This window comes from Pantherophis guttatus, chromosome 3 (genome assembly GCF_059756535.1).
Source record: "Pantherophis guttatus breed Tessera chromosome 3, ASM5975653v1, whole genome shotgun sequence".
NCBI lineage: Eukaryota > Metazoa > Chordata > Lepidosauria > Squamata > Colubridae > Pantherophis > Pantherophis guttatus.
The window spans coordinates 80,901,238-80,910,494 of NC_142065.1; positions in this window are offsets into that span (position 1 = coordinate 80,901,238).

Here is a 9,257-nt window from a genome sequence, read left to right on the forward strand (position 1 = left end):
GGAAAATGGAGTCTGGCTTCCCATCGTGCACTTGTTTTGAGAGTGCGGGCTGATGGGTAAAGGGGTTGGGTCATCTCCAAAACAATATAATTGGTATTTGTCCCTCCGGCCACTAGGTGAGGCTAGAGAGCAACAACAGTATATAAAGATTATATGATGGGGCATGACATTGTCCCCAATGTAACAGGTGATAGTCCCTCTTAAAATACACCCATACAAAATGCTTGCCCAAGATCAGAGCAAGGTTGGACTAACCCACAGACCTGCCATCTGTCAAGCAAAATTTCCTTCCTTCACAGCCCCAGCCCAGGTTAGGAAGTACAACAGGTGGACGTTTTTCCCCCCCAAAGGTTGGTGCTGTTTGCTGGGAGAACAAACTCATTTTTTTCATTTTTGCCATAAGTGGCTTACATTAAAGCAGTATGCCACATGATACCACAATAATGTAAAACAGGACAAATAAAAAGAACAGACTTGGTCCCTAATACTGACATTCCTGTCTGGGCACGGTTCCTGTGGAACAACACAGTCCAAAATATTCAAATTTCAAATGGTTGTGCCCATTACAGAAGAGCCACAGAGGAGTATCTTCAACAGAAACAGAATGACTCCTTTCCTATAAGCAGTTATCAATAGCTTTAGTCAGGCCAGCACCTTAAGTACTTTTTAAAAACCCAAAGCCACAGCCATTTCATCAACACAAGATAAAATACTTCTACAAGCCATTTTAATTTCCAACAATCCTCCATAGTAATGCTAGATTGGGGTACTGTGCAAAATTAAAACAGCAATTGTTATTTAGCTATATGATGAAAATGCATTTGTGTCAACTTGTGTAGGACAGGACCAGCAGAGAGTACTGTGTCTAATTAAGCCAGCCTTCAGAAATAAACTGGACTAATTTTCCCCCCCAGCACATGGTACTCCATGAGACGGATGTTTTATACCAAGAAGCAGTCAGTCATGTCAACTTTCGACAAGCTGAACTAGTGTAATTCAGCCATAGTGGATTATGAAAAAATAGACTCTGGAAGAACTCCAAGAAAGGCCACGCTTGCCCTTTAAGTGGCCAAAAATAAAGGGTCAAGCAAGACCAAAAATCAAACTTTGATCCATTTCCCTCAGGGTTAAGTTCACTTTAAATGACATGTCATTAATACCATTGCAGATGGAAGCATTTCTCCCTTCTGCCACATTTAAAATTACATTTTAGTAGCAGTTTTTGGAGGTCTCAGTGGATTTCTTTTTAAATCCACTGGCAGCTGTGGGGGCCTCCGAATAGTCAACTCAGAGGGTGAGAGAGGATGGTTCATTCTAAGTGGAAAGCTGATTTGGGGGACCATGATACAGAGGAGAGGAGAAAATTTACTCTCTGCTATCATTCCCAGCCAAACGCTCGCTAATACAAAGAATTAATGTGAAATTATTCCTTTTTAATAGCTGCTCATTCAGAAAATCATACTTCTAGGATTGACTCAACTTTCATCATCATAAAAAGCATTCAATCCCTCCACAGAGCTTGGGATACTTTACAATAAAGACTTAGCGCTTGTCATTTTTTCAGGGACAACGTCACTTTTGATAGGGTTCACATCAGCATGTTTTCTGTTACCCCTTTTCTGTTGGTACACACAATCCAGGTTTATTTGATGGCATGACTAACACCTGCAGACAACTGTGCTATATTTCCCCAGCGCCTCAGAACACTGCTGCATCAGGAGCATTGTGGGAAATTACAAATGGCATGTCATAGACTCAGTTGCCCAATCTGGCAGGTGCTTGCAGGTACAGTGTCAATCAGGGGTCGGTTCTATTTACCTTTACTACTGGTTTGCAACAGGGCCGCGCACGCATGCGCAGAAGCTTCCTGATGACGTCAGGGTCGGTGGGAGAAGCTTCCTGCCGGTTTTACTACTGGTTCTATCGAACTGGTCTGAACCAGGGGCAACCCACTACTGGTGTCAATCAATACTCAGCTCTGGATTAAAAACATCCCAAAAGGAAACCATGGTTTACTCTCACAAGTGCAAGCATATACAAGTAGTCATCAATGTATGATGGCAATTGAGCCCATTATGTCAGTCTTAAGTCATGACAGTCATAAATCAGGTCATCACATGACCATGCTCGATTTTTACAATGTTTGTTTATGGTGGTCATTAAGCAAATACCACAGACATTAAGCGAACCCATGGGGTTCTATGAGGTGTTTTACTATGGGAAGTAAATACCCAATTCCAGAAAAAAGTCATAAATTGCAGTCACTTGACTGTAAACGTGGACTAGTTACCAGCGCCCAAAATGCAGTCATCCAAATATGTGGACGGGCATCAGAACTTCAAATCCAGGTCATAAATTCCTTTTTGTGTGTGGGGGGGGGAGTTCTGTCGTAATTTGGAAGAGTTGCTAAGTAACCAGTTGTAAATCAAGGATTACTTGTACAACATCGGGCTCAGATGATTTCCCCCTCATCTTCCACGAGAGAGGAGATTAAAAGTTTTATTTCTTTTTTGATTCTCAAGCAAATATCCTAGGTTAAAATGAAACACTTGATTTCAGATGATAAAGAAATCTTCCCAGCTCTCCTTGCAAAGAGAAGGATCAGGGGTGGGCTGCTGGGGATTCGCAGGTGTTCGGGAAAACTTCTAGCTAAGATTCTGTGCAGTTCGGAGAACCCCCAAATCCCATTCCTGGCTGGCCCCTCCCACCCCACCCCGCCCCTTCCAGGAGTCCACACATGGCCCATTTTGGATGCAGGTAAATGCAAGGCGTGTGCAGAGGCCCAGGGAGGGCGAAAAACAGGCCTACCAGAAGTTCGGGAAGTCCAGAAATGGGTCCGTTTCCGGCCTGCAGATGGTCTGCAGAGCCTGGGGAGACTGTTTTCGCCCTCCCGGAGGCTCGAGAAAAGACTCCAGAGCCCAGGGAGGGCAAAAACACCTCCCCTGCCATGGTGCAGGAGGCCAACTAGGCCACGCCCACCCAACAACCGGGCAGAGAACCCTTTGCTAAAATTTTTGAAGCCCACCCCTGAAAAGGATCCTAAAAGTAAGTGGTTAAGCAAGCCAACAGATCTATTCCCCCCCTCCCGCCAAACTCTGACTGGGATTGTATATTAATTCATTCTGTGTTACAGTTCCCTAACAGATATAGAAATGTCCCTTAATACAGAGTAGGCAACAATGCCACTCTACACTCTTCATAGCTCTTCAACCCTGCAAATCATTTGTGTGATATCCAGTATCTAATGCATTTGCTTTGCCATAGAAATTTAATTTGCATCATTCAGGAACTGACCAGGATTTGGCAAAAAGTAATATACTTGTGGATAACATATTTTCATAGAAGTGAGCTAATTATAATTTTGAATCCTAATATCTAGTCCAGCTGGCACATCCACTTCCTGCCTGAAGGCAACAATTCCCATTCTATCACAATGAGAGAGAAAAAATCATATTGGCTGATTCTTTTTTAATTGTGAGTTGAATAGTAGCATGTCAGCCGACTAGAAAAGGCTCCGATCGCTTTCCAAATGAAGTGGGGGGAGAGAAAGGGAGGGGGAGCAAGAGAAAATGGCTTAATGGGGATGCTTTTCAACATTGCACCCTCTTTCTTTGCTTTTTAAGGGCTGCTCAAACTTGAGTGAAAGGAAAGAAAATCGGTCAAGCAAAGATTTTGCGACTCACATGGCCCGATGCAATTAAGAGGCCATTGTCAATTTTAAGATTGTCATAAATACATTGGAGAATTTGAGACAATCCACAAAACAATTATGATAGAATGAAAAGTGGAGATTGCCCAATCTGGTGAAATGAAACCCAGCTCGCAGAAATAAAACATAGGGGCCAGGGATAGGGAAACACTCCTGAAATACATTGAGAGAATAAAAGGCATATGGAATGGATTGATTGTACAGTCATAGTCTTTTAATAACAAAGGTTATTTGGCAGGAAAGTGGAGGGATTTGCCTACCTCTGAATGACATTTGGCTAAGTGCAATAGGTCCTTTATGCATCCAATTATAGGGTAAATGGGAAAACCTACACAAATGTTCGGGGGAAACAGCTGTATTATTTTGCCTGCTGTACCTTTAGCAGCAAATAAGCAAAATCTCGCTGCATTTTAATTATAGAGCTGTCTGAATTAAGGCAGTTGGTCTCGTCCACCACCTGCAAGGACAAATAGATCCATATAATTTACACTGTAATTTGATGTACAATATTTCTGCTGCTTCCAAGAATCGGAGCATATTGTGCATTTATTTATTTCAAAGGAACAGAAGGCTTTTGGATGAGGAATCAGAAAAGCAACAAAAGGCCAAATTTATGATTACAAGCTCAGCAGTTGTTAGGTCAGGAGTGCTTTGCACACTTAATGCCAATGGTAAGTTGTGCGAAAACAAGATTGTTGTGAGTGACTCAGAGTTCTTTAAGAGGAGTGGCCATTTAAATATTTTAAATAAATAACAAATTAGTATAGATGCTCTCCTATAGTAAATATCTTTCCTGGGCTGCAAAAAACTGGGCAACTATTAGAAGGCAAAAAAGGGCATTGTTCACATCAAGTGGCCATCTAGACTTTTGCAGCTAGATATGGGGTGCACACCGTGCATTGCATGGATGAATTGAATTGAACATGAGGCAGCTTTTGTGGTTTAACTTAACACATATTTTCAAATCGGATGGCTCCCTGCCTCTTTACATTATTAATTTTTTTTCCAAGCAGATGGGGATGGCTTCTTCCACAGAGGCAAAAAAAAAAAAAAAAAACGAGTTCCCCTCTTAAAATTAAAGATTTCTTTGGCGAAATGAGCAAATAAATCTAACAATCATTCAAGGCAGAAATAACCAAGTAAAATATAATCCAAGGAATAATTTTTAATACCGTAGAGATCCCCCAACAGTCCTGTTTATTGGGTCACTGATTTCGGTTGACAAAAAAGAAAGAAAGAAAGAAAAAAGATGCAGAAGGGCAAAATTACACTGACACAGGATGAGAGAAGAGACTTGAATTCATATGTACGTTCTATCCCTGAGCCCTTCTAAGTTTTTAAAAGGTGCTGTTGAGTCCTCCCAATTGGTAGGTTTCAGCAGGTTCTGACCAGTTCTGGAGAACCGGTAGCAGAAATTTTGAGTAGTTCGGAGAACTGGTAGTAAAAATTCTGACTGGCCCTGCCCTCATCTATTCTTTGCCTCCCAAGTTCCAGCTGATCGGGAGGAAATGGGGATTTTGCAGTAACCTTCCACCGGAGTGGGGTGAGAATGGAGATTTTACAGTATTCTATCCCTGCCTTGCCTACCAAGCCATGCCACACCCACCAAGCCACACCCACAGAACCGGTAGTAAAAAAATTTGAAACCCACCACTGGTGGGTATTATATTGAGGGTATGTGTTTAACTTTGCAAAGGCCACACACTGATGATGTTACCTAGTTTGGTCATGAAACATCTGCAAAAAAGCAACCAAGCTCAGAGAACACCAAGGACCCCAAAGGACAGAGCTTTCTTTGAATGTGTTGTCCAGTTTAAGCTTCAAGGTAAAATATCCTAAGGTTTGAAATTTGCTCACAGACAGCCAATAGTACCTGGATAGCAGATTATGGAAAAGGCACAACTCCTTGGATCATTAGTCTTTCTCTCTTGAGTGGAGACATATTGTATTTCTATTCAAATATGTATACATTAAATGTGCAGATTCATTGCAGATTGATGTCCCCTTTCAGGTGTTTGGTGAAGATTAAATTGATTTGCAGATAAAATCATTGATAGAATGGTAATAAGAAACCAGGATAACAATGAGGGGTGCTAGTATAATCTCCTCCCTAACCATCTTTCCAAATTGAAAGCAATTCTGTACTACCATATCATACCAAATTATTTCTAAAGGGCAGCATAAGGGTAATTACAATGCCCTTGCTTTGAGGCTAAAAGTTAATTAGCATATGCAGATGACCAGGAGCGTTCCATCTCCAACTTTGCGAGAGGAAACTTGGTGTTTATAATCAATAGAGATGGGGAAGGATCAAAGGACATGTCACACAGGACATCTTCAATTTTGCAATTCAGCACTAAGGGGAGAATAAAGAGAAAATAAAATGGTCCTTCCACTGCAAGAAAGTCACTCAATTAATTTTGGATTGCTGAATTGGAAGGACAAACGGAAACATTCCTGTTACTTGGATGTTCTATCCACACTCCAACAACTTGGTCAAAACTCATTGAAACCTAATACTAACACATTAACAGAGTTGGAAGGGACTTTATAGGTCATCTAGTCCAACCCCCCGTTCAAGCAGGAGACCCTACACCATTTCTGACAAATGGCAGTCCAATCTTTTCTTGAAAGGCTCTAGTGATGAAGCTCCCACAACTTCCGCAGGCAAGCTGTTCCATTGGTTGATTGTTCTCACTGTCAGAAAGTTCCTCCTCATTTCTAGGTTGAATCTCTCCTTGGTCAGTTTCCATCCATTATTCCTTAGTCAGTTTCCATCCATTATTCCTTGGTCACTTTCCATCCTGCTCCAGTCCTCCCTATTATTTTTTGTGATCTGGTCATTTTGATATTGTTGGTAACAGCCACACTTTAGACTCTTATGAGAAATAGAAACTGTTGCAATATTTTCAGGATCAGACTCAATAATAATAATAAGAGTTAGAGGTTTAAATATATTTCTCTTTAATTATAATAGGCATTCTATATTCACTGAATATTCACAGATAGAAGCAAAGAAAATGGTGAAGGTGGCTCCTTATATATACAAAGGGTGGAGCCAAGAGTGGGAGTGGTGAATTATGAATACATTAAGAGTCAAAGAATAAGTTAACCCCTGATATCCCATATATACATTATTTACACATTAGGGAATAAGGCATTTACATCTGACAAATCCCCCTCTAAATGCCGGTTCGCTATACAACACCAATTACATTCAGATTCAGGACAATATAAGACATACAATTTGGAAGTTAAGTATTTGTGCTGTTTAGAAGGTAAAGGCTTCGTCAATATGTCTGCTAATTGTTCAGAGGTATCACAATGCACTGCTTTGATAAATCCATCTTGAGACAATTGTCTCACATGCTTAAATTTTATATCTATATGCCTGGATCTTTGTCCAATGGCATCGGATCTAGATATTTCAATGGCTGCTTTATTGTCTTCATGCATAACAAAAGGCAAAGCAGGTTTTTTCCAAACATCTGAAATTAAATCATTAAACCATACAAGGTTATTTGCAGCTTTGGATAAACAAACATATTCCGCTTCTGTGGTTGAAGTGGCTACCAGTTCTTGTTTACCAGTGTACCAGTAAACTGGACAGTCATTTAATAGAAAAATATAACCAGAAGTACTTTTTCTGCATGATATATCTCCAGCCCAATCCGCATCTGCGTAACATGTAAGTTTTGGTTCTTTATTATCACTAGGTTCTAATACTAGGCAAAAGTCTAATGTACTTTTCAGATATCTTAAAATTCTTTTGACAGCTTCCCAGTGATACATTGTTGGTTTGCTAACGTGCCTTGATAATAAATTGAGTGGTAATGCAATATCTGGCCTAGTCCAATTAGATATATAAAGAAGTGAACCTATGACTGATCTATAAAATGTATTATCTTTGAATTCAGGGGAAGATTCATCAGTATTTCTAAGGAAATCAGTTTGCATAGGAGTGTCACAGGGTTTGGCATTGTTTAAATTGCATTTGTTTAGAAGTTCAATAATCTTATCTTTCTGAGTAAGTTTGAATCCCCTTCTAGTTTTGTTAATTTGTACACCAAGGTATTTGTTTACTTTACCTAGAGATTTCAACGAGAAATGTTCATTTAGCTTGTTTACAAAGATTTCTCTTCTCTCTTTGTGTTTTCCTATATATAAAATATCATCTACATAAATCAATACAAATTCAATGTAATCATCACTCTTTTTGACAAAGAAACAGTTATCAGCAGTGGTAGCGTTGAAATCCATGGTCTTAAGTACTTTTACCAAGCAATCGTACCATCTTTTGCCAGATTGCTTTAATCCGTATAAACTCTTGTTCAATAGCCAAATTTCATTTTTATTAGTGTATTGACTGTGAGGTGCTCTTACATATATTTCCTTATCTAGTTTTGCGTGTAGATACGCAGTCTGTATGTCATATTGAAATACATCAAGATTGAGTGCGGATGCTACTACTAGAGCTGTTTTAACACTCTCTGTTCTTACTGTGGGAGAGTACGTGTCAGTATAGTCCTCCGGATATTTTTGTGCATAACCTTGTGCAACCAATCTAGCTTTGTATAGGGTATTGCCTCCTTCTAGGTTTTTAATTTTATAAATCCACCTGGTACCAATAATTGTTTTATCTTTAGGTGCAATCGCAGGTGTGAATACATTTAATCCTTGCAAACTTTCCATCTCTTTTTTCATAGCTAGTTCCCATTTTTCCTTTTCTTCACGAGGGAGTTTTAATACTTCCTCATATGTATTAGGTGTTATTTGTTCACCATCCATATGCATTATGTAATCTCTGTATTTATTTGGTATTTGATTTCTGTTGTTCCTAATAGCTCTTTCAGGTTTGCTATGGTAGTCATGCAAATATCTTGCTTCCTTTTTTGTTAATGTGTCTGTCTTTATTTTGTGTTGACTATTTGTCCATGTTTTGGTTTTGTTTTTATTTTTGTTGATATTTTGATTTTCTATTGTCCCTTCCTCACGAGATTTTGTATCTTTGCATTTATTTGGAAATATTTCATTAAGATGTAATTTAGACCAGTTGGCCTGTTCATGGAACACAGCTGTTCTGGAAACTATAAATTTGTTATTATTATCAATGAATCTGTACCCTTTGGTGCCAGTTTCATATCCCATAAATCTTAGTCTTCTGGATACGTTTTCTCCCTTTCTTCTCAACTGTTTAGGTATGTGTACGTCTGCAGTGACCCCAAATATGTGCATGTGTGCTAATTTTGGTTTCCTATTATACATCACCTCATATGGTGTCTTATTCACAATACTGGACCAGGTTCTATTTTGAGTGTAATTTGAATAATGTAAGGCTTCTGACCAAAATTGTTTGCCTAAACCAGCATCCTCTAATGTGCACCTAATCATGGTTTGTAATGTGGAATTCTTTCTCTCTACAATCCCGTTCTGGAACGCAGAAAATGGACTAGACGTGTAATGTAGCATTCCTCTATCCTTTAACCATTGGGAGAATTCTTTAGACATGAATTCACATCCCCTATCTGTCATAATTTGTTTTATTCTG